The sequence below is a fragment of the Pelmatolapia mariae genome, linkage group LG9, assembly GCF_036321145.2.
Source record: "Pelmatolapia mariae isolate MD_Pm_ZW linkage group LG9, Pm_UMD_F_2, whole genome shotgun sequence".
NCBI lineage: Eukaryota > Metazoa > Chordata > Actinopteri > Cichliformes > Cichlidae > Pelmatolapia > Pelmatolapia mariae.
The window spans coordinates 26,619,021-26,641,576 of NC_086235.1; the positions used below are offsets into that span (position 1 = coordinate 26,619,021).

At 46.7% G+C, this 22,556-nt stretch overlaps 13 non-coding genes across 13 annotated transcripts; all 13 read left to right on the plus strand.

The window, feature by feature from the left end:
• Positions 1-1,285: 1,285 nt before the first annotated feature.
• trnag-ucc (transfer RNA glycine (anticodon UCC)) lies at positions 1,286-1,357 on the plus strand. The gene has a single exon. It is a non-coding gene; the product is annotated as a tRNA-Gly (tRNA).
• A 575-nt stretch (positions 1,358-1,932) lies between these two features.
• Positions 1,933-2,014, plus strand: trnas-aga (transfer RNA serine (anticodon AGA)). Its single transcript has one exon. It is a non-coding gene; the product is annotated as a tRNA-Ser (tRNA).
• Positions 2,015-4,042: 2,028 nt separating this feature from the next.
• trnas-aga (transfer RNA serine (anticodon AGA)) lies at positions 4,043-4,124 on the plus strand. The gene has a single exon. It is a non-coding gene; the product is annotated as a tRNA-Ser (tRNA).
• A 2,008-nt stretch (positions 4,125-6,132) lies between these two features.
• trnas-aga (transfer RNA serine (anticodon AGA)) lies at positions 6,133-6,214 on the plus strand. Its single transcript has one exon. It is a non-coding gene; the product is annotated as a tRNA-Ser (tRNA).
• Positions 6,215-8,219: 2,005 nt separating this feature from the next.
• Positions 8,220-8,301, plus strand: trnas-aga (transfer RNA serine (anticodon AGA)). The gene has a single exon. It is a non-coding gene; the product is annotated as a tRNA-Ser (tRNA).
• Positions 8,302-9,682: 1,381 nt separating this feature from the next.
• Positions 9,683-9,754, plus strand: trnag-ucc (transfer RNA glycine (anticodon UCC)). The gene has a single exon. It is a non-coding gene; the product is annotated as a tRNA-Gly (tRNA).
• Positions 9,755-10,329: 575 nt separating this feature from the next.
• Positions 10,330-10,411, plus strand: trnas-aga (transfer RNA serine (anticodon AGA)). The gene has a single exon. It is a non-coding gene; the product is annotated as a tRNA-Ser (tRNA).
• A 2,028-nt stretch (positions 10,412-12,439) lies between these two features.
• On the plus strand, positions 12,440-12,521 carry trnas-aga (transfer RNA serine (anticodon AGA)). Its single transcript has one exon. It is a non-coding gene; the product is annotated as a tRNA-Ser (tRNA).
• A 2,028-nt stretch (positions 12,522-14,549) lies between these two features.
• On the plus strand, positions 14,550-14,631 carry trnas-aga (transfer RNA serine (anticodon AGA)). The gene has a single exon. It is a non-coding gene; the product is annotated as a tRNA-Ser (tRNA).
• A 1,381-nt stretch (positions 14,632-16,012) lies between these two features.
• Positions 16,013-16,084, plus strand: trnag-ucc (transfer RNA glycine (anticodon UCC)). Its single transcript has one exon. It is a non-coding gene; the product is annotated as a tRNA-Gly (tRNA).
• A 575-nt stretch (positions 16,085-16,659) lies between these two features.
• trnas-aga (transfer RNA serine (anticodon AGA)) lies at positions 16,660-16,741 on the plus strand. The gene has a single exon. It is a non-coding gene; the product is annotated as a tRNA-Ser (tRNA).
• A 2,005-nt stretch (positions 16,742-18,746) lies between these two features.
• Positions 18,747-18,828, plus strand: trnas-aga (transfer RNA serine (anticodon AGA)). Its single transcript has one exon. It is a non-coding gene; the product is annotated as a tRNA-Ser (tRNA).
• A 2,012-nt stretch (positions 18,829-20,840) lies between these two features.
• On the plus strand, positions 20,841-20,922 carry trnas-aga (transfer RNA serine (anticodon AGA)). Its single transcript has one exon. It is a non-coding gene; the product is annotated as a tRNA-Ser (tRNA).
• Positions 20,923-22,556: the final 1,634 nt, after the last annotated feature.

Consider the following 22,556-nt stretch of genomic DNA (forward strand, 5'->3'; position numbering starts at 1 on the left):
CTTGTGAAAATAGAGCACGCAGAAGCAATGGACCCAGCTATGTCCTGACAAAATTAGGCACATATTCAGTAAACGTGGCATCCTTCAATCGGTCTATTAGCCACCCCAGACGTGCCCCTGTGTAGTCGTCCAGGATCCTGTCTGAGTACCGCCGCCGCAAGCCGATGACTGATGCGTCTGGCAAATGCTGATTGCTTTGCAAGAGGACTGGGATTGGGATTGGAGGGACAGCGGATTTCACCGGGAATGGGACAACAGCAGAAGTAGCTTCAAACATCAAACATTTCTGCATGAAAAGCACAAACAGTGGACACATTTCATTGTCTGGAACACTGCTTTTCACTTCAGCTCTTTGTATGTAATAACTTTGCTCTTCTCCACAGCTGGCTGACAGACACGCAAAAGCGCAAGCAAGAGTGGCCACAGACCCACTATGCCAGCCTTTGTACACTCTCTCCATCTAATGATAGAGAGGAAGGATGCATTCACTACTTCTAGCCTCCACTATTCAAATTCAGTATTTTCACAGTGTCCTAAAAGCTTCCTGAAAAGTCTTTACACTACTTCCAAAACGTTGCATCCAGAGTACAGTCAGGGACTGGAAGGAGAGAGTATATTTCCCCCATATGGACTTCTCTCTTCATTGGCTCCCTATTAAATCCCAAATAAAAATCCAAATACTTGCCCTCACACACAAGGTCTTGAATAATCACGACCACTTTTGTTTACAAGATCTCACAGTGCCATATCATCCCAACAGACTGCTTTGCTCTCAGACTGCTGGTTTCTGAGGGGATTTAAAAGTACAATGGAAGGAAGAGCCATCACTTTTCAGGCCCCTCTCTGTGGAACCAGCTCCCACTTTGTATTCGAGACACAGACACTTGTTCTCATTTTTTAATTAAGCGTAAAACCTTTTTGCCAAAGTCCAATAACTTGAAAGAGGAGCCAAAGACGTCCTCGTCCCAGATTCGTCCCAAGACAGATTCACACCTATTCGCACCTAGTCTGGTGTGACCTGAAGAACTCGTGTGACCATTGCCACTCTCAAGGTGCTAACAATCACGCAAGAGGTTAAATGCGTGAGAGGCCACACTTGAGTAGCAAAGAAGCTTTGCTGATGAGATTAAATGTGCAGTTGCATGAAAGCACTAGTCTTTTTAGTGATCTACCTTTTGACCAGTTTAGAACCTGACAAGCGTGTAATCACAATGCCCACCTGGTTAATTGTCCTGAAAAGCTGTATAAACCGGACAATGAATCAGTAACATTGCAGTCTTTCACAGCGATGGTGGTATAGTGGCGAGCATAGCTGCCTTCCAAGCAGTTGACCCGGGTTCGATTCCCGGCCATCGCAGTTCCCACTCGCAGTGCTGTTCAAGCATGTGGGCTGCGTACTCTTTTACACTAAAAACGTTCTCCGCTCTTTCTGCAAATGCTTACAGTGTCAAGCCAGGTGCATTCTTCATCGGCCTCGCTGCTACCGTTTGCTGTGGAAAACCACTGTTCACACAGGCTTTGAGTTCTCATCACTTCATACCTATACCTTCTTACATGAAACTGGGATTGGACACGTTACTTCTTCATAAAGACAGCCAGTCCCACTTTAAACGTTGTGCTGAATGTTTGGAATGAAGATAACATTTTACTAACCATGTACTGATCAGCTCTTTGCGGTGGCAAAATCATCAGCTGTGTGTGTTACTGTTCATGCAAACAAGCAAGCTAATGTCAGCCAGCTAGCTTCAACCGCAGCTGTGCTGCACCGATCTGACGCAACTGCAAAACCACAAGCTTTCGCACCAAAGCCATGCAGCTACCGCATTTACAATCCAGCGTGGCCGTTGTTGTGCACATCCTACTTGAAAGACGTGTGGCGTAGGACTTGGAAGACGTATGTCTTTCAAGTATGTAGTTCGACAGCCAAATGTGGTTGTTGTGGCCGAGCGGTCAAGGCGATGGACTAGAAATCCATTGGGGTCTCCCCGCACAGGTTCGAATCCTGTCGACAACGGTCAGCTGTTTTGCGGCAGTCCAGACGTTGATTTGAGAAGAAGCCACGGCATGGAGATCACCTGAGATGGTGCCAGGAGAAAGAGCCAGGCCTTTGCTTGTGAAAATAGAGCACGCAGAAGCAATGGACCCAGCTATGTCCTGACAAAATTAGGCACATATTCAGTAAACGTGGCATCCTTCAATCGGTCTATTAGCCACCCCAGACGTGCCCCTGTGTAGTCGTCCAGGATCCTGTCTGAGTACCGCCGCCGCAAGCCGATGACTGATGCGTCTGGCAAATGCTGATTGCTTTGCAAGAGGACTGGGATTGGGATTGGAGGGACAGCGCATTTCACCGGGAATGGGACAACAGCAGAAGTAGCTTCAAACATCAAACATTTCTGCATGAAAAGCACAAACAGTGGACACATTTCATTGTCTGGAACACTGCTTTTCACTTCAGCTCTTTGTATGTAATAACTTTGCTCTTCTCCACAGCTGGCTGACAGACACGCAAAAGCGCAAGCAAGAGTGGCCACAGACCCACTATGCCAGCCTTTGTACACTCTCTCCATCTAATGATAGAGAGGAAGGATGCATTCACTACTTCTAGCCTCCACTATTCAAATTCAGTATTTTCACAGTGTCCTAAAAGCTTCCTGAAAAGTCTTTACACTACTTCCAAAACGCTGCATCCAGAGTACAGTCAGGGACTGGAAGGAGAGAGTATATTTCCCCCATATGGACTTCTCTCTTCATTGGCTCCCTATTAAATCCCAAATAAAAATCCAAATACTTGCCCTCACACACAAGGTCTTGAATAATCACGACCACTTTTGTCTACAAGATCTCACAGTGCCATATCATCCCAACAGACTGCTTTGCTCTCAGACTGCTGGTTTCTGAGGGGATTTAAAAGTACAATGGAAGGAAGAGCCATCACTTTTCAGGCCCCTCTCTGTGGAACCAGCTCCCACTTTGTATTCGAGACACAGACACTTGTTCTCATTTTTTAATTAAGCGTAAAACCTTTTTGCCAAAGTCCAATAACTTGAAAGAGGAGCCAAAGACGTCCTCGTCCCAGATTCGTCCCAAGACAGATTCACACCTATTCGCACCTAGTCTGGTGTGACCTGAAGAACTCGTGTGACCATTGCCACTCTCAAGGTGCTAACAATCACGCAAGAGGTTAAATGGGTGAGAGGCCACACTTGAGTAGCAAAGAAGCTTTGCTGATGAGATTAAATGTGCAGTTGCATGAAAGCACTAGTCTTTTTAGTGATCTACCTTTTGACCAGTTTAGAACCTGACAAGCGTGTAATCACAATGCCCACCTTGTTAATTGTCCTGAAAAGCTGTATAAACCGCACAATGAATCAGTAATGTTGCAGTCTTTCACAGCGATGATGGTATAGTGGCGAGCATAGCTGCCTTCCAAGCGGTTGACCCGGGTTCGATTCCCGGCCATCGCAGTTCCCACTCGCAGTGCTGTTCAAGCATGTGGGCTGCGTACTCTTTTACACTAAAAACGTTCTCCGCTCTTTCTGCAAATGCTTACAGTGTCAAGCCAGGTGCATTCTTCATCGGCCTCGCTGCTACCGTTTGCTGTGGAAAACCACTGTTCACACAGGCTTTGAGTTCTCATCACTTCATACCTATACCTTCTTACATGAAACTGGGATTGGACACGTTACTTCTTCATAAAGACAGCCAGTCCCACTTTAAACGTTGTGCTGAATGTTTGGAATGAAGATAACATTTTACTAACCATGTACTGATCAGCTCTTTGCGGTGGCAAAATCATCAGCTGTGTGTGTTACTGTTCATGCAAACAAGCAAGCTAATGTCAGCCAGCTAGCTTCAACCGCAGCTGTGCTGCACCGATCTGACGCAACTGCAAAACCACAAGCTTTCGCACCAAAGCCATGCAGCTACCGCATTTACAATCCAGCGTGGCCGTTGTTGTGCACATCCTACTTGAAAGACGTGTGGCGTAGGACTTGGAAGACGTATGTCTTTCAAGTATGTAGTTCGACAGCCAAATGTGGTTGTTGTGGCCGAGCGGTCAAGGCGATGGACTAGAAATCCATTGGGGTCTCCCCGCACAGGTTCGAATCCTGTCGACAACGGTCAGCTGTTTTGCGGCAGTCCAGACGTTGATTTGAGAAGAAGCCACGGCATGGAGATCACCTGAGATGGTGCCAGGAGAAAGAGCCAGGCCTTTGCTTGTGAAAATAGAGCACGCAGAAGCAATGGACCCAGCTATGTCCTGACAAAATTAGGCACATATTCAGTAAACGTGGCATCCTTCAATCGGTCTATTAGCCACCCCAGACGTGCCCCTGTGTAGTCGTCCAGGATCCTGTCTGAGTACCGCCGCCGCAAGCCGATGACTGATGCGTCTGGCAAATGCTGATTGCTTTGCAAGAGGACTGGGATTGGGATTGGAGGGACAGCGCATTTCACCGGGAATGGGACAACAGCAGAAGTAGCTTCAAACATCAAACATTTCTGCATGAAAAGCACAAACAGTGGACACATTTCATTGTCTGGAACACTGCTTTTCACTTCAGCTCTTTGTATGTAATAACTTTGCTCTTCTCCACAGCTGGCTGACAGACACGCAAAAGCGCAAGCAAGAGTGGCCACAGACCCACTATGCCGGCCTTTGTACACTCTCTCCATCTAATGATAGAGAGGAAGGATGCATTCACTACTTCTAGCCTCCACTATTCAAATTCAGTATTTTCACAGTGTCCTAAAAGCTTCCTGAAAAGTCTTTACACTACTTCCAAAACGCTGCATCCAGAGTACAGTCAGGGACTGGAAGGAGAGAGTATATTTCCCCCATATGGACTTCTCTCTTCATTGGCTCCCTATTAAATCCCAAATAAAAATCCAAATACTTGCCCTCACACACAAGGTCTTGAATAATCACGACCACTTTTGTCTACAAGATCTCACAGTGCCATATCATCCCAACAGACTGCTTTGCTCTCAGACTGCTGGTTTCTGAGGGGATTTAAAAGTACAATGGAAGGAAGAGCCATCACTTTTCAGGCCCCTCTCTGTGGAACCAGCTCCCACTTTGTATTCGAGACACAGACACTTGTTCTCATTTTTTAATTAAGCGTAAAACCTTTTTGCCAAAGTCCAATAACTTGAAAGAGGAGCCAAAGACGTCCTCGTCCCAGATTCGTCCCAAGACAGATTCACACCTATTCGCACCTAGTCTGGTGTGACCTGAAGAACTCGTGTGACCATTGCCACTCTCAAGGTGCTAACAATCACGCAAGAGGTTAAATGCGTGAGAGGCCACACTTGAGTAGCAAAGAAGCTTTGCTGATGAGATTAAATGTGCAGTTGCATGAAAGCACTAGTCTTTTTAGTGATCTACCTTTTGACCAGTTTAGAACCTGACAAGCGTGTAATCACAATGCCCACCTTGTTAATTGTCCTGAAAAGCTGTATAAACCGCACAATGAATCAGTAATGTTGCAGTCTTTCACAGCGATGATGGTATAGTGGCGAGCATAGCTGCCTTCCAAGCGGTTGACCCGGGTTCGATTCCCGGCCATCGCAGTTCCCACTAGCAGTGCTGTTCAAGCATGTGGGCTGGGTACTCTTCTACACTAAAAACGTTCTCCGCTCCTTCTGCCAGGTGCATTCTTCATCGGCCTCGCTGCTACCGTTTGCTGTGGAAAACCACTGTTCACACAGGCTTTGAGTTCTCATCACTTCATACCTATACCTTCTTACATGAAACTGGGATTGGACACGTTACTTCTTCATAAAGACAGCCAGTCCCACTTTAAACGTTGTGCTGAATGTTTGGAATGAAGATAACATTTTACTAACCATGTACTGATCAGCTCTTTGCGGTGGCAAAATCATCAGCTGTGTGTGTTACTGTTCATGCAAACAAGCAAGCTAATGTCAGCCAGCTAGCTTCAACCGCAGCTGTGCTGCACCGATCTGACGCAACTGCAAAACCACAAGCTTTCGCACCAAAGCCATGCAGCTACCGCATTTACAATCCAGCGTGGCCGTTGTTGTGCACATCCTACTTGAAAGACGTGTGGCGTAGGACTTGGAAGACGTATGTCTTTCAAGTATGTAGTTCGACAGCCAAATGTGGTTGTTGTGGCCGAGCGGTCAAGGCGATGGACTAGAAATCCATTGGGGTCTCCCCGCACAGGTTCGAATCCTGTCGACAACGGTCAGCTGTTTTGCGGCAGTCCAGACGTTGATTTCAGAAGAAGCCACGGCATGGAGATCACCTGAGATGGTGCCAGGAGAAAGAGCCAGGCCTTTGCTTGTGAAAATAGAGCACGCAGAAGCAATGGACCCAGCTATGTCCTGACAAAATTAGGCACATATTCAGTAAACGTGGCATCCTTCAATCGGTCTATTAGCCACCCCAGACGTGCCCCTGTGTAGTCGTCCAGGATCCTGTCTGAGTACCGCCGCCGCAAGCCGATGACTGATGCGTCTGGCAAATGCTGATTGCTTTGCAAGAGGACTGGGATTGGGATTGGAGGGACAGCACATTTCACCGGGAATGGGACAACAGCAGAAGTAGCTTCAAACATTTCTGCATGAAAAGCACAAACAGTGGACACATTTCATTGTCTGGAACACTGCTTTTCACTTCAGCTCTTTGTATGTAATAACTTTGCTCTTCTCCACAGCTGGCTGACAGACACGCAAAAGCGCAAGCAAGAGTGGCCACAGACCCACTATGCCGGTCTTTGTACACTCTCTCCATCTAATGATAGAGAGGAAGGATGCATTCACTACTTCTAGCCTCCACTATTCAAATTCAGTATTTTCACAGTGTCCTAAAAGCTTCCTGAAAAGTCTTTACACTACTTCCAAAACGCTGCATCCAGAGTACAGTCAGGGACTGGAAGGAGAGAGTATATTTCCCCCATATGGACTTCTCTCTTCATTGGCTCCCTATTAAATCCCAAATAAAAATCCAAATACTTGCCCTCACACACAAGGTCTTGAATAATCACGACCACTTTTGTCTACAAGATCTCACAGTGCCATATCATCCCAACAGACTGCTGGTTTCTGAGGGGATTTAAAAGTACAATGGAAGGAAGAGCCATCACTTTTCAGGCCCCTCTCTGTGGAACCAGCTCCCACTTTGTATTCGAGACACAGACACTTGTTCTCATTTTTTAATTAAGCGTAAAACCTTTTTGCCAAAGTCCAATAACTTGAAAGAGGAGCCAAAGACGTCCTCGTCCCAGATTCGTCCCAAGACAGATTCACACCTATTCGCACCTAGTCTGGTGTGACCTGAAGAACTCGTGTGACCATTGCCACTCTCAAGGTGCTAACAATCACGCAAGAGGTTAAATGTGTGAGAGGCCACACTTGAGTAGCAAAGAAGCTTTGCTGATGAGATTAAATGTGCAGTTGCATGAAAGCACTAGTCTTTTTAGTGATCTACCTTTTGACCAGTTTAGAACCTGACAAGCGTGTAATCACAATGCCCACCTTGTTAATTGTCCTGAAAAGCTGTATAAACCGGACAATGAATCAGTAATGTTGCAGTTTTTCACAGCGATGATGGTATAGTGGCGAGCATAGCTGCCTTCCGAGCAGTTGACCCGGGTTCCATTCCCGGCCATCGCAGTTCCCACTAGCAGTGCTGTTTAAGCATGTGGGCTGCTTGCTCTTTTACACTAAAAACGTTCTCCGCTCTTTCTGCAAATGCTTACAATGTCAAGCCAGGTGCATTCTTCATCGGCCTCGCTGCTACCGTTTGCTGTGGAAAACCACTGTTCACACAGGCTTTGAGTTCTCATCACTTCATACCTATACCTTCTTACATGAAACTGGGATCGGACACGTTACTTCTTCATAAAGACAGCCAGTCCCACTTTAAACGTTGTGCTGAATGTTTGGAATGAAGATAACATTTTACTAACCATGTACTGATCAGCTCTTTGCGGTGGCAAAATCATCAGCTGTGTGTGTTACTGTTCATGCAAACAAGCAAGCTAATGTCAGCCAGCTAGCTTCAACCGCAGCTGTGCTGCACCGATCTGACGCAACTGCAAAACCACAAGCTTTCGCACCAAAGCCATGCAGCTACCGCATTTACAATCCAGCGAGGCCATTGTTGTGCACATCCTACTTGAAAGACGTGTGGCGTAGGACTTGGAAGACGTATGTCTTTCAAGTATGTAGTTCGACAGCCAAATGTGGTTGTTGTGGCCGAGCGGTCAAGGCGATGGACTAGAAATCCATTGGGGTCTCCCCGCACAGGTTCGAATCCTGTCGACAACGGTCAGCTGTTTTGCGGCAGTCCAGACGTTGATTTCAGAAGAAGCCACGGCATGGAGATCACCTGAGATGGTGCCAGGAGAAAGAGCCAGGCCTTTGCTTGTGAAAATAGAGCACGCAGAAGCAATGGACCCAGCTATGTCCTGACAAAATTAGGCACATATTCAGTAAACGTGGCATCCTTCAATCGGTCTATTAGCCACCCCAGACGTGCCCCTGTGTAGTCGTCCAGGATCCTGTCTGAGTACCGCCGCCGCAAGCCGATGACTGATGCGTCTGGCAAATGCTGATTGCTTTGCAAGAGGACTGGGATTGGGATTGGAGGGACAGCGGATTTCACCGGGAATGGGACAACAGCAGAAGTAGCTTCAAACATCAAACATTTCTGCATGAAAAGCACAAACAGTGGACACATTTCATTGTCTGGAACACTGCTTTTCACTTCAGCTCTTTGTATGTAATAACTTTGCTCTTCTCCACAGCTGGCTGACAGACACGCAAAAGCGCAAGCAAGAGTGGCCACAGACCCACTATGCCAGCCTTTGTACACTCTCTCCATCTAATGATAGAGAGGAAGGATGCATTCACTACTTCTAGCCTCCACTATTCAAATTCAGTATTTTCACAGTGTCCTAAAAGCTTCCTGAAAAGTCTTTACACTACTTCCAAAACGCTGCATCCAGAGTACAGTCAGGGACTGGAAGGAGAGAGTATATTTCCCCCATATGGACTTCTCTCTTCATTGGCTCCCTATTAAATCCCAAATAAAAATCCAAATACTTGCCCTCACACACAAGGTCTTGAATAATCACGACCACTTTTGTTTACAAGATCTCACAGTGCCATATCATCCCAACAGACTGCTTTGCTCTCAGACTGCTGGTTTCTGAGGGGATTTAAAAGTACAATGGAAGGAAGAGCCATCACTTTTCAGGCCCCTCTCTGTGGAACCAGCTCCCACTTTGTATTCGAGACACAGACACTTGTTCTCATTTTTTAATTAAGCGTAAAACCTTTTTGCCAAAGTCCAATAACTTGAAAGAGGAGCCAAAGACGTCCTCGTCCCAGATTCGTCCCAAGACAGATTCACACCTATTCGCACCTAGTCTGGTGTGACCTGAAGAACTCGTGTGACCATTGCCACTCTCAAGGTGCTAACAATCACGCAAGAGGTTAAATGCGTGAGAGGCCACACTTGAGTAGCAAAGAAGCTTTGCTGATGAGATTAAATGTGCAGTTGCATGAAAGCACTAGTCTTTTTAGTGATCTACCTTTTGACCAGTTTAGAACCTGACAAGCGTGTAATCACAATGCCCACCTGGTTAATTGTCCTGAAAAGCTGTATAAACCGGACAATGAATCAGTAACATTGCAGTCTTTCACAGCGATGGTGGTATAGTGGCGAGCATAGCTGCCTTCCAAGCAGTTGACCCGGGTTCGATTCCCGGCCATCGCAGTTCCCACTCGCAGTGCTGTTCAAGCATGTGGGCTGCGTACTCTTTTACACTAAAAACGTTCTCCGCTCTTTCTGCAAATGCTTACAGTGTCAAGCCAGGTGCATTCTTCATCGGCCTCGCTGCTACCGTTTGCTGTGGAAAACCACTGTTCACACAGGCTTTGAGTTCTCATCACTTCATACCTATACCTTCTTACATGAAACTGGGATTGGACACGTTACTTCTTCATAAAGACAGCCAGTCCCACTTTAAACGTTGTGCTGAATGTTTGGAATGAAGATAACATTTTACTAACCATGTACTGATCAGCTCTTTGCGGTGGCAAAATCATCAGCTGTGTGTGTTACTGTTCATGCAAACAAGCAAGCTAATGTCAGCCAGCTAGCTTCAACCGCAGCTGTGCTGCACCGATCTGACGCAACTGCAAAACCACAAGCTTTCGCACCAAAGCCATGCAGCTACCGCATTTACAATCCAGCGTGGCCGTTGTTGTGCACATCCTACTTGAAAGACGTGTGGCGTAGGACTTGGAAGACGTATGTCTTTCAAGTATGTAGTTCGACAGCCAAATGTGGTTGTTGTGGCCGAGCGGTCAAGGCGATGGACTAGAAATCCATTGGGGTCTCCCCGCACAGGTTCGAATCCTGTCGACAACGGTCAGCTGTTTTGCGGCAGTCCAGACGTTGATTTGAGAAGAAGCCACGGCATGGAGATCACCTGAGATGGTGCCAGGAGAAAGAGCCAGGCCTTTGCTTGTGAAAATAGAGCACGCAGAAGCAATGGACCCAGCTATGTCCTGACAAAATTAGGCACATATTCAGTAAACGTGGCATCCTTCAATCGGTCTATTAGCCACCCCAGACGTGCCCCTGTGTAGTCGTCCAGGATCCTGTCTGAGTACCGCCGCCGCAAGCCGATGACTGATGCGTCTGGCAAATGCTGATTGCTTTGCAAGAGGACTGGGATTGGGATTGGAGGGACAGCGCATTTCACCGGGAATGGGACAACAGCAGAAGTAGCTTCAAACATCAAACATTTCTGCATGAAAAGCACAAACAGTGGACACATTTCATTGTCTGGAACACTGCTTTTCACTTCAGCTCTTTGTATGTAATAACTTTGCTCTTCTCCACAGCTGGCTGACAGACACGCAAAAGCGCAAGCAAGAGTGGCCACAGACCCACTATGCCGGCCTTTGTACACTCTCTCCATCTAATGATAGAGAGGAAGGATGCATTCACTACTTCTAGCCTCCACTATTCAAATTCAGTATTTTCACAGTGTCCTAAAAGCTTCCTGAAAAGTCTTTACACTACTTCCAAAACGCTGCATCCAGAGTACAGTCAGGGACTGGAAGGAGAGAGTATATTTCCCCCATATGGACTTCTCTCTTCATTGGCTCCCTATTAAATCCCAAATAAAAATCCAAATACTTGCCCTCACACACAAGGTCTTGAATAATCACGACCACTTTTGTCTACAAGATCTCACAGTGCCATATCATCCCAACAGACTGCTTTGCTCTCAGACTGCTGGTTTCTGAGGGGATTTAAAAGTACAATGGAAGGAAGAGCCATCACTTTTCAGGCCCCTCTCTGTGGAACCAGCTCCCACTTTGTATTCGAGACACAGACACTTGTTCTCATTTTTTAATTAAGCGTAAAACCTTTTTGCCAAAGTCCAATAACTTGAAAGAGGAGCCAAAGACGTCCTCGTCCCAGATTCGTCCCAAGACAGATTCACACCTATTCGCACCTAGTCTGGTGTGACCTGAAGAACTCGTGTGACCATTGCCACTCTCAAGGTGCTAACAATCACGCAAGAGGTTAAATGGGTGAGAGGCCACACTTGAGTAGCAAAGAAGCTTTGCTGATGAGATTAAATGTGCAGTTGCATGAAAGCACTAGTCTTTTTAGTGATCTACCTTTTGACCAGTTTAGAACCTGACAAGCGTGTAATCACAATGCCCACCTTGTTAATTGTCCTGAAAAGCTGTATAAACCGCACAATGAATCAGTAATGTTGCAGTCTTTCACAGCGATGATGGTATAGTGGCGAGCATAGCTGCCTTCCAAGCGGTTGACCCGGGTTCGATTCCCGGCCATCGCAGTTCCCACTCGCAGTGCTGTTCAAGCATGTGGGCTGCGTACTCTTTTACACTAAAAACGTTCTCCGCTCTTTCTGCAAATGCTTACAGTGTCAAGCCAGGTGCATTCTTCATCGGCCTCGCTGCTACCGTTTGCTGTGGAAAACCACTGTTCACACAGGCTTTGAGTTCTCATCACTTCATACCTATACCTTCTTACATGAAACTGGGATTGGACACGTTACTTCTTCATAAAGACAGCCAGTCCCACTTTAAACGTTGTGCTGAATGTTTGGAATGAAGATAACATTTTACTAACCATGTACTGATCAGCTCTTTGCGGTGGCAAAATCATCAGCTGTGTGTGTTACTGTTCATGCAAACAAGCAAGCTAATGTCAGCCAGCTAGCTTCAACCGCAGCTGTGCTGCACCGATCTGACGCAACTGCAAAACCACAAGCTTTCGCACCAAAGCCATGCAGCTACCGCATTTACAATCCAGCGTGGCCGTTGTTGTGCACATCCTACTTGAAAGACGTGTGGCGTAGGACTTGGAAGACGTATGTCTTTCAAGTATGTAGTTCGACAGCCAAATGTGGTTGTTGTGGCCGAGCGGTCAAGGCGATGGACTAGAAATCCATTGGGGTCTCCCCGCACAGGTTCGAATCCTGTCGACAACGGTCAGCTGTTTTGCGGCAGTCCAGACGTTGATTTGAGAAGAAGCCACGGCATGGAGATCACCTGAGATGGTGCCAGGAGAAAGAGCCAGGCCTTTGCTTGTGAAAATAGAGCACGCAGAAGCAATGGACCCAGCTATGTCCTGACAAAATTAGGCACATATTCAGTAAACGTGGCATCCTTCAATCGGTCTATTAGCCACCCCAGACGTGCCCCTGTGTAGTCGTCCAGGATCCTGTCTGAGTACCGCCGCCGCAAGCCGATGACTGATGCGTCTGGCAAATGCTGATTGCTTTGCAAGAGGACTGGGATTGGGATTGGAGGGACAGCGGATTTCACCGGGAATGGGACAACAGCAGAAATAGCTTCAAACATCAAACATTTCTGCATGAAAAGCACAAACAGTGGACACATTTCATTGTCTGGAACACTGCTTTTCACTTCAGCTCTTTGTATGTAATAACTTTGCTCTTCTCCACAGCTGGCTGACAGACACGCAAAAGCGCAAGCAAGAGTGGCCACAGACCCACTATGCCAGCCTTTGTACACTCTCTCCATCTAATGATAGAGAGGAAGGATGCATTCACTACTTCTAGCCTCCACTATTCAAATTCAGTATTTTCACAGTGTCCTAAAAGCTTCCTGAAAAGTCTTTACACTACTTCCAAAACGCTGCATCCAGAGTACAGTCAGGGACTGGAAGGAGAGAGTATATTTCCCCCATATGGACTTCTCTCTTCATTGGCTCCCTATTAAATCCCAAATAAAAATCCAAATACTTGCCCTCACACACAAGGTCTTGAATAATCACGACCACTTTTGTCTACAAGATCTCACAGTGCCATATCATCCCAACAGACTGCTTTGCTCTCAGACTGCTGGTTTCTGAGGGGATTTAAAAGTACAATGGAAGGAAGAGCCATCACTTTTCAGGCCCCTCTCTGTGGAACCAGCTCCCACTTTGTATTCGAGACACAGACACTTGTTCTCATTTTTTAATTAAGCGTAAAACCTTTTTGCCAAAGTCCAATAACTTGAAAGAGGAGCCAAAGACGTCCTCGTCCCAGATTCGTCCCAAGACAGATTCACACCTATTCGCACCTAGTCTGGTGTGACCTGAAGAACTCGTGTGACCATTGCCACTCTCAAGGTGCTAACAATCACGCAAGAGGTTAAATGCGTGAGAGGCCACACTTGAGTAGCAAAGAAGCTTTGCTGATGAGATTAAATGTGCAGTTGCATGAAAGCACTAGTCTTTTTAGTGATCTACCTTTTGACCAGTTTAGAACCTGACAAGCGTGTAATCACAATGCCCACCTTGTTAATTGTCCTGAAAAGCTGTATAAACCGCACAATGAATCAGTAATGTTGCAGTCTTTCACAGCGATGATGGTATAGTGGCGAGCATAGCTGCCTTCCAAGCGGTTGACCCGGGTTCGATTCCCGGCCATCGCAGTTCCCACTCGCAGTGCTGTTCAAGCATGTGGGCTGCGTACTCTTTTACACTAAAAACGTTCTCCGCTCTTTCTGCAAATGCTTACAGTGTCAAGCCAGGTGCATTCTTCATCGGCCTCGCTGCTACCGTTTGCTGTGGAAAACCACTGTTCACACAGGCTTTGAGTTCTCATCACTTCATACCTATACCTTCTTACATGAAACTGGGATTGGACACGTTACTTCTTCATAAAGACAGCCAGTCCCACTTTAAACGTTGTGCTGAATGTTTGGAATGAAGATAACATTTTACTAACCATGTACTGATCAGCTCTTTGCGGTGGCAAAATCATCAGCTGTGTGTGTTACTGTTCATGCAAACAAGCAAGCTAATGTCAGCCAGCTAGCTTCAACCGCAGCTGTGCTGCACCGATCTGACGCAACTGCAAAACCACAAGCTTTCGCACCAAAGCCATGCAGCTACCGCATTTACAATCCAGCGTGGCCGTTGTTGTGCACATCCTACTTGAAAGACGTGTGGCGTAGGACTTGGAAGACGTATGTCTTTCAAGTATGTAGTTCGACAGCCAAATGTGGTTGTTGTGGCCGAGCGGTCAAGGCGATGGACTAGAAATCCATTGGGGTCTCCCCGCACAGGTTCGAATCCTGTCGACAACGGTCAGCTGTTTTGCGGCAGTCCAGACGTTGATTTCAGAAGAAGCCACGGCATGGAGATCACCTGAGATGGTGCCAGGAGAAAGAGCCAGGCCTTTGCTTGTGAAAATAGAGCACGCAGAAGCAATGGACCCAGCTATGTCCTGACAAAATTAGGCACATATTCAGTAAACGTGGCATCCTTCAATCGGTCTATTAGCCACCCCAGACGTGCCCCTGTGTAGTCGTCCAGGATCCTGTCTGAGTACCGCCGCCGCAAGCCGATGACTGATGCGTCTGGCAAATGCTGATTGCTTTGCAAGAGGACTGGGATTGGGATTGGAGGGACAGCGCATTTCACCGGGAATGGGACAACAGCAGAAGTAGCTTCAAACATCAAACATTTCTGCATGAAAAGCACAAACAGTGGACACATTTCATTGTCTGGAACACTGCTTTTCACTTCAGCTCTTTGTATGTAATAACTTTGCTCTTCTCCACAGCTGGCTGACAGACACGCAAAAGCGCAAGCAAGAGTGGCCACAGACCCACTATGCCGGCCTTTGTACACTCTCTCCATCTAATGATAGAGAGGAAGGATGCATTCACTACTTCTAGCCTCCACTATTCAAATTCAGTATTTTCACAGTGTCCTAAAAGCTTCCTGAAAAGTCTTTACACTACTTCCAAAACGCTGCATCCAGAGTACAGTCAGGGACTGGAAGGAGAGAGTATATTTCCCCCATATGGACTTCTCTCTTCATTGGCTCCCTATTAAATCCCAAATAAAAATCCAAATACTTGCCCTCACACACAAGGTCTTGAATAATCACGACCACTTTTGTCTACAAGATCTCACAGTGCCATATCATCCCAACAGACTGCTTTGCTCTCAGACTGCTGGTTTCTGAGGGGATTTAAAAGTACAATGGAAGGAAGAGCCATCACTTTTCAGGCCCCTCTCTGTGGAACCAGCTCCCACTTTGTATTCGAGACACAGACACTTGTTCTCATTTTTTAATTAAGCGTAAAACCTTTTTGCCAAAGTCCAATAACTTGAAAGAGGAGCCAAAGACGTCCTCGTCCCAGATTCGTCCCAAGACAGATTCACACCTATTCGCACCTAGTCTGGTGTGACCTGAAGAACTCGTGTGACCATTGCCACTCTCAAGGTGCTAACAATCACGCAAGAGGTTAAATGCGTGAGAGGCCACACTTGAGTAGCAAAGAAGCTTTGCTGATGAGATTAAATGTGCAGTTGCATGAAAGCACTAGTCTTTTTAGTGATCTACCTTTTGACCAGTTTAGAACCTGACAAGCGTGTAATCACAATGCCCACCTTGTTAATTGTCCTGAAAAGCTGTATAAACTGGACAATGAATCAGTAATGTTGCAGTCTTTCACAGCGATGGTGGTATAGTGGCGAGCATAGCTGCCTTCCAAGCAGTTGACCCGGGTTCGATTCCCGGCCATCGCAGTTCCCACTAGCAGTGCTGTTCAAGCATGTGGGCTGGGTGCTCTTTTACACTAAAAACGTTCTCCGCTCTTTCTGCAAATGCTTACAATGTCAAGCCAGGTGCATTCTTCATCGGCCTCGCTGCTACCGTTTGCTGTGGAAAACCACTGTTCACACAGGCTTTGAGTTCTCATCACTTCATACCTATACCTTCTTACATGAAACTGGGATTGGACACGTTACTTCTTCATAAAGACAGCCAGTCCCACTTTAAACGTTGTGCTGAATGTTTGGAATGAAGATAACATTTTACTAACCATGTACTGATCAGCTCTTTGCGGTGGCAAAATCATCAGCTGTGTGTGTTACTGTTCATGCAAACAAGCAAGCCAATGTCAGCCAGCTAGCTTCAACCGCAGCTGTGCTGCACCGATCTGACGCAACTGCAAAACCACAAGCTTTCGCACCAAAGCCATGCAGCTACCGCATTTACAATCCAGCGTGGCCGTTGTTGTGCACATCCTACTTGAAAGACGTGTGGCGTAGGACTTGGAAGACGTATGTCTTTCAAGTATGTAGTTCGACAGCCAAATGTGGTTGTTGTGGCCGAGCGGTCAAGGCGATGGACTAGAAATCCATTGGGGTCTCCCCGCACAGGTTCGAATCCTGTCGACAACGGTCAGCTGTTTTGCGGCAGTCCAGACGTTGATTTGAGAAGAAGCCACGGCATGGAGATCACCTGAGATGGTGCCAGGAGAAAGAGCCAGGCCTTTGCTTGTGAAAATAGAGCACGCAGAAGCAATGGACCCAGCTATGTCCTGACAAAATTAGGCACATATTCAGTAAACGTGGCATCCTTCAATCGGTCTATTAGCCACCCCAGACGTGCCCCTGTGTAGTCGTCCAGGATCCTGTCTGAGTACCGCCGCCGCAAGCCGATGACTGATGCGTCTGGCAAATGCTGATTGCTTTGCAAGAGGACTGGGATTGGGATTGGAGGGACAGCGCATTTCACCGGGAATGGGACAACAGCAGAAGTAGCTTCAAACATTTCTGCATGAAAAGCACAAACAGTGGACACATTTCATTGTCTGGAACACTGCTTTTCACTTCAGCTCTTTGTATGTAATAACTTTGCTCTTCTCCACAGCTGGCTGACAGACACGCAAAAGCGCAAGCAAGAGTGGCCACAGACCCACTATGTCGGCCTTTGTACACTCTCTCCATCTAATGATAGAGAGGAAGGATGCATTCACTACTTCTAGCCTCCACTATTCAAATTCAGTATTTTCACAGTGTCCTAAAAGCTTCCTGAAAAGTCTTTACACTACTTCCAAAACGCTGCATCCAGAGTACAGTCAGGGACTGGAAGGAGAGAGTATATTTCCCCCATATGGACTTCTCTCTTCATTGGCTCCCTATTAAATCCCAAATAAAAATCCAAATACTTGCCCTCACACACAAGGTCTTGAATAATCACGACCACTTTTGTCTACAAGATCTCACAGTGCCATATCATCCCAACAGACTGCTGGTTTCTGAGGGGATTTAAAAGTACAATGGAAGGAAGAGCCATCACTTTTCAGGCCCCTCTCTGTGGAACCAGCTCCCACTTTGTATTCGAGACACAGACACTTGTTCTCATTTTTTAATTAAGCGTAAAACCTTTTTGCCAAAGTCCAATAACTTGAAAGAGGAGCCAAAGACGTCCTCGTCCCAGATTCGTCCCAAGACAGATTCACACCTATTCGCACCTAGTCTGGTGTGACCTGAAGAACTCGTGTGACCATTGCCACTCTCAAGGTGCTAACAATCACGCAAGAGGTTAAATGGGTGAGAGGCCACACTTGAGTAGCAAAGAAGCTTTGCTGATGAGATTAAATGTGCAGTTGCATGAAAGCACTAGTCTTTTTAGTGATCTACCTTTTGACCAGTTTAGAACCTGACAAGCGTGTAATCACAATGCCCACCTTGTTAATTGTCCTGAAAAGCTGTATAAACCGCACAATGAATCAGTAATGTTGCAGTCTTTCACAGCGATGATGGTATAGTGGCGAGCATAGCTGCCTTCCAAGCGGTTGACCCGGGTTCGATTCCCGGCCATCGCAGTTCCCACTCGCAGTGCTGTTCAAGCATGTGGGCTGCGTACTCTTTTACACTAAAAACGTTCTCCGCTCTTTCTGCAAATGCTTACAGTGTCAAGCCAGGTGCATTCTTCATCGGCCTCGCTGCTACCGTTTGCTGTGGAAAACCACTGTTCACACAGGCTTTGAGTTCTCATCACTTCATACCTATACCTTCTTACATGAAACTGGGATTGGACACGTTACTTCTTCATAAAGACAGCCAGTCCCACTTTAAACGTTGTGCTGAATGTTTGGAATGAAGATAACATTTTACTAACCATGTACTGATCAGCTCTTTGCGGTGGCAAAATCATCAGCTGTGTGTGTTACTGTTCATGCAAACAAGCAAGCTAATGTCAGCCAGCTAGCTTCAACCGCAGCTGTGCTGCACCGATCTGACGCAACTGCAAAACCACAAGCTTTCGCACCAAAGCCATGCAGCTACCGCATTTACAATCCAGCGTGGCCGTTGTTGTGCACATCCTACTTGAAAGACGTGTGGCGTAGGACTTGGAAGACGTATGTCTTTCAAGTATGTAGTTCGACAGCCAAATGTGGTTGTTGTGGCCGAGCGGTCAAGGCGATGGACTAGAAATCCATTGGGGTCTCCCCGCACAGGTTCGAATCCTGTCGACAACGGTCAGCTGTTTTGCGGCAGTCCAGACGTTGATTTGAGAAGAAGCCACGGCATGGAGATCACCTGAGATGGTGCCAGGAGAAAGAGCCAGGCCTTTGCTTGTGAAAATAGAGCACGCAGAAGCAATGGACCCAGCTATGTCCTGACAAAATTAGGCACATATTCAGTAAACGTGGCATCCTTCAATCGGTCTATTAGCCACCCCAGACGTGCCCCTGTGTAGTCGTCCAGGATCCTGTCTGAGTACCGCCGCCGCAAGCCGATGACTGATGCGTCTGGCAAATGCTGATTGCTTTGCAAGAGGACTGGGATTGGGATTGGAGGGACAGCGCATTTCACCGGGAATGGGACAACAGCAGAAGTAGCTTCAAACATCAAACATTTCTGCATGAAAAGCACAAACAGTGGACACATTTCATTGTCTGGAACACTGCTTTTCACTTCAGCTCTTTGTATGTAATAACTTTGCTCTTCTCCACAGCTGGCTGACAGACACGCAAAAGCGCAAGCAAGAGTGGCCACAGACCCACTATGCCGGCCTTTGTACACTCTCTCCATCTAATGATAGAGAGGAAGGATGCATTCACTACTTCTAGCCTCCACTATTCAAATTCAGTATTTTCACAGTGTCCTAAAAGCTTCCTGAAAAGTCTTTACACTACTTCCAAAACGCTGCATCCAGAGTACAGTCAGGGACTGGAAGGAGAGAGTATATTTCCCCCATATGGACTTCTCTCTTCATTGGCTCCCTATTAAATCCCAAATAAAAATCCAAATACTTGCCCTCACACACAAGGTCTTGAATAATCACGACCACTTTTGTCTACAAGATCTCACAGTGCCATATCATCCCAACAGACTGCTGGTTTCTGAGGGGATTTAAAAGTACAATGGAAGGAAGAGCCATCACTTTTCAGGCCCCTCTCTGTGGAACCAGCTCCCACTTTGTATTCGAGACACAGACACTTGTTCTCATTTTTTAATTAAGCGTAAAACCTTTTTGCCAAAGTCCAATAACTTGAAAGAGGAGCCAAAGACGTCCTCGTCCCAGATTCGTCCCAAGACAGATTCACACCTATTCGCACCTAGTCTGGTGTGACCTGAAGAACTCGTGTGACCATTGCCACTCTCAAGGTGCTAACAATCACGCAAGAGGTTAAATGCGTGAGAGGCCACACTTGAGTAGCAAAGAAGCTTTGCTGATGAGATTAAATGTGCAGTTGCATGAAAGCACTAGTCTTTTTAGTGATCTACCTTTTGACCAGTTTAGAACCTGACAAGCGTGTAATCACAATGCCCACCTTGTTAATTGTCCTGAAAAGCTGTATAAACCGCACAATGAATCAGTAATGTTGCAGTCTTTCACAGCGATGATGGTATAGTGGCGAGCATAGCTGCCTTCCAAGCGGTTGACCCGGGTTCGATTCCCGGCCATCGCAGTTCCCACTAGCAGTGCTGTTCAAGCATGTGGGCTGGGTACTCTTCTACACTAAAAACGTTCTCCGCTCCTTCTGCAAATGCTTACAATGTCAAGCCAGGTGCATTCTTCATCGGCCTCGCTGCTACCGTTTGCTGTGGAAAACCACTGTTCACACAGGCTTTGAGTTCTCATCACTTCATACCTATACCTTCTTACATGAAACTGGGATTGGACACGTTACTTCTTCATAAAGACAGCCAGTCCCACTTTAAACGTTGTGCTGAATGTTTGGAATGAAGATAACATTTTACTAACCATGTACTCATCAGCTCTTTGCGGTGGCAAAATCATCAGCTGTGTGTGTTACTGTTCATGCAAACAAGCAAGCTAATGTCAGCCAGCTAGCTTCAACCGCAGCTGTGCTGCACCGATCTGACGCAACCGCAAAACCACAAGCTTTCGCACCAAAGCCATGCAGCTACCGCATTTACAATCCAGAGTGGCCGTTGTTGTGCACATCCTACTTGAAAGACGTGTGGCGTAGGACTTGGAAGACGTATGTCTTTCAAGTATGTAGTTCGCCAGCCACATGTGGTTGTTGTGGCCGAGCGGTCAAGGCGATGGACTAGAAATCCATTGGGGTCTCCCCGCACAGGTTCGAATCCTGTCGACAACGGTCAGCTGTTTTGCGGCAGTCCAGACGTTGATTTCAGAAGAAGCCACGGCATGGAGATCACCTGAGATGGTGCCAGGAGAAAGAGCCGGGCCTTTGCTTGTGAAAATAGAGCACGCAGAAGCAATGGACCCAGCTATGTCCTGACAAAATTAGGCACATATTCAGTAAACGTGGCATCCTTCAATCGGTCTATTAGCCACCCCAGACGTGCCCCTGTGTAGTCGTCCAGGATCCTGTCTGAGTACCGCCGCCGCAAGCCGATGACTGATGCGTCTGGCAAATGCTGATTGCTTTGCAAGAGGACTGGGATTGGGATTGGAGGGACAGCGGATTTCACCGGGAATGGGACAACAGCAGAAATAGCTTCAAACATCAAACATTTCTGCATGAAAAGCACAAACAGTGGACACATTTCATTGTCTGGAACACTGCTTTTCACTTCAGCTCTTTGTATGTAATAACTTTGCTCTTCTCCACAGCTGGCTGACAGACACGCAAAAGCGCAAGCAAGAGTGGCCACAGACCCACTATGCCAGCCTTTGTACACTCTCTCCATCTAATGATAGAGAGGAAGGATGCATTCACTACTTCTAGCCTCCACTATTCAAATTCAGTATTTTCACAGTGTCCTAAAAGCTTCCTGAAAAGTCTTTACACTACTTCCAAAACGCTGCATCCAGAGTACAGTCAGGGACTGGAAGGAGAGAGTATATTTCCCCCATATGGACTTCTCTCTTCATTGGCTCCCTATTAAATCCCAAATAAAAATCCAAATACTTGCCCTCACACACAAGGTCTTGAATAATCACGACCACTTTTGTCTACAAGATCTCACAGTGCCATATCATCCCAACAGACTGCTTTGCTCTCAGACTGCTGGTTTCTGAGGGGATTTAAAAGTACAATGGAAGGAAGAGCCATCACTTTTCAGGCCCCTCTCTGTGGAACCAGCTCCCACTTTGTATTCGAGACACAGACACTTGTTCTCATTTTTTAATTAAGCGTAAAACCTTTTTGCCAAAGTCCAATAACTTGAAAGAGGAGCCAAAGACGTCCTCGTCCCAGATTCGTCCCAAGACAGATTCACACCTATTCGCACCTAGTCTGGTGTGACCTGAAGAACTCGTGTGACCATTGCCACTCTCAAGGTGCTAACAATCACGCAAGAGGTTAAATGCGTGAGAGGCCACACTTGAGTAGCAAAGAAGCTTTGCTGATGAGATTAAATGTGCAGTTGCATGAAAGCACTAGTCTTTTTAGTGATCTACCTTTTGACCAGTTTAGAACCTGACAAGCGTGTAATCACAATGCCCACCTTGTTAATTGTCCTGAAAAGCTGTATAAACCGCACAATGAATCAGTAATGTTGCAGTCTTTCACAGCGATGATGGTATAGTGGCGAGCATAGCTGCCTTCCAAGCGGTTGACCCGGGTTCGATTCCCGGCCATCGCAGTTCCCACTCGCAGTGCTGTTCAAGCATGTGGGCTGCGTACTCTTTTACACTAAAAACGTTCTCCGCTCTTTCTGCAAATGCTTACAGTGTCAAGCCAGGTGCATTCTTCATCGGCCTCGCTGCTACCGTTTGCTGTGGAAAACCACTGTTCACACAGGCTTTGAGTTCTCATCACTTCAT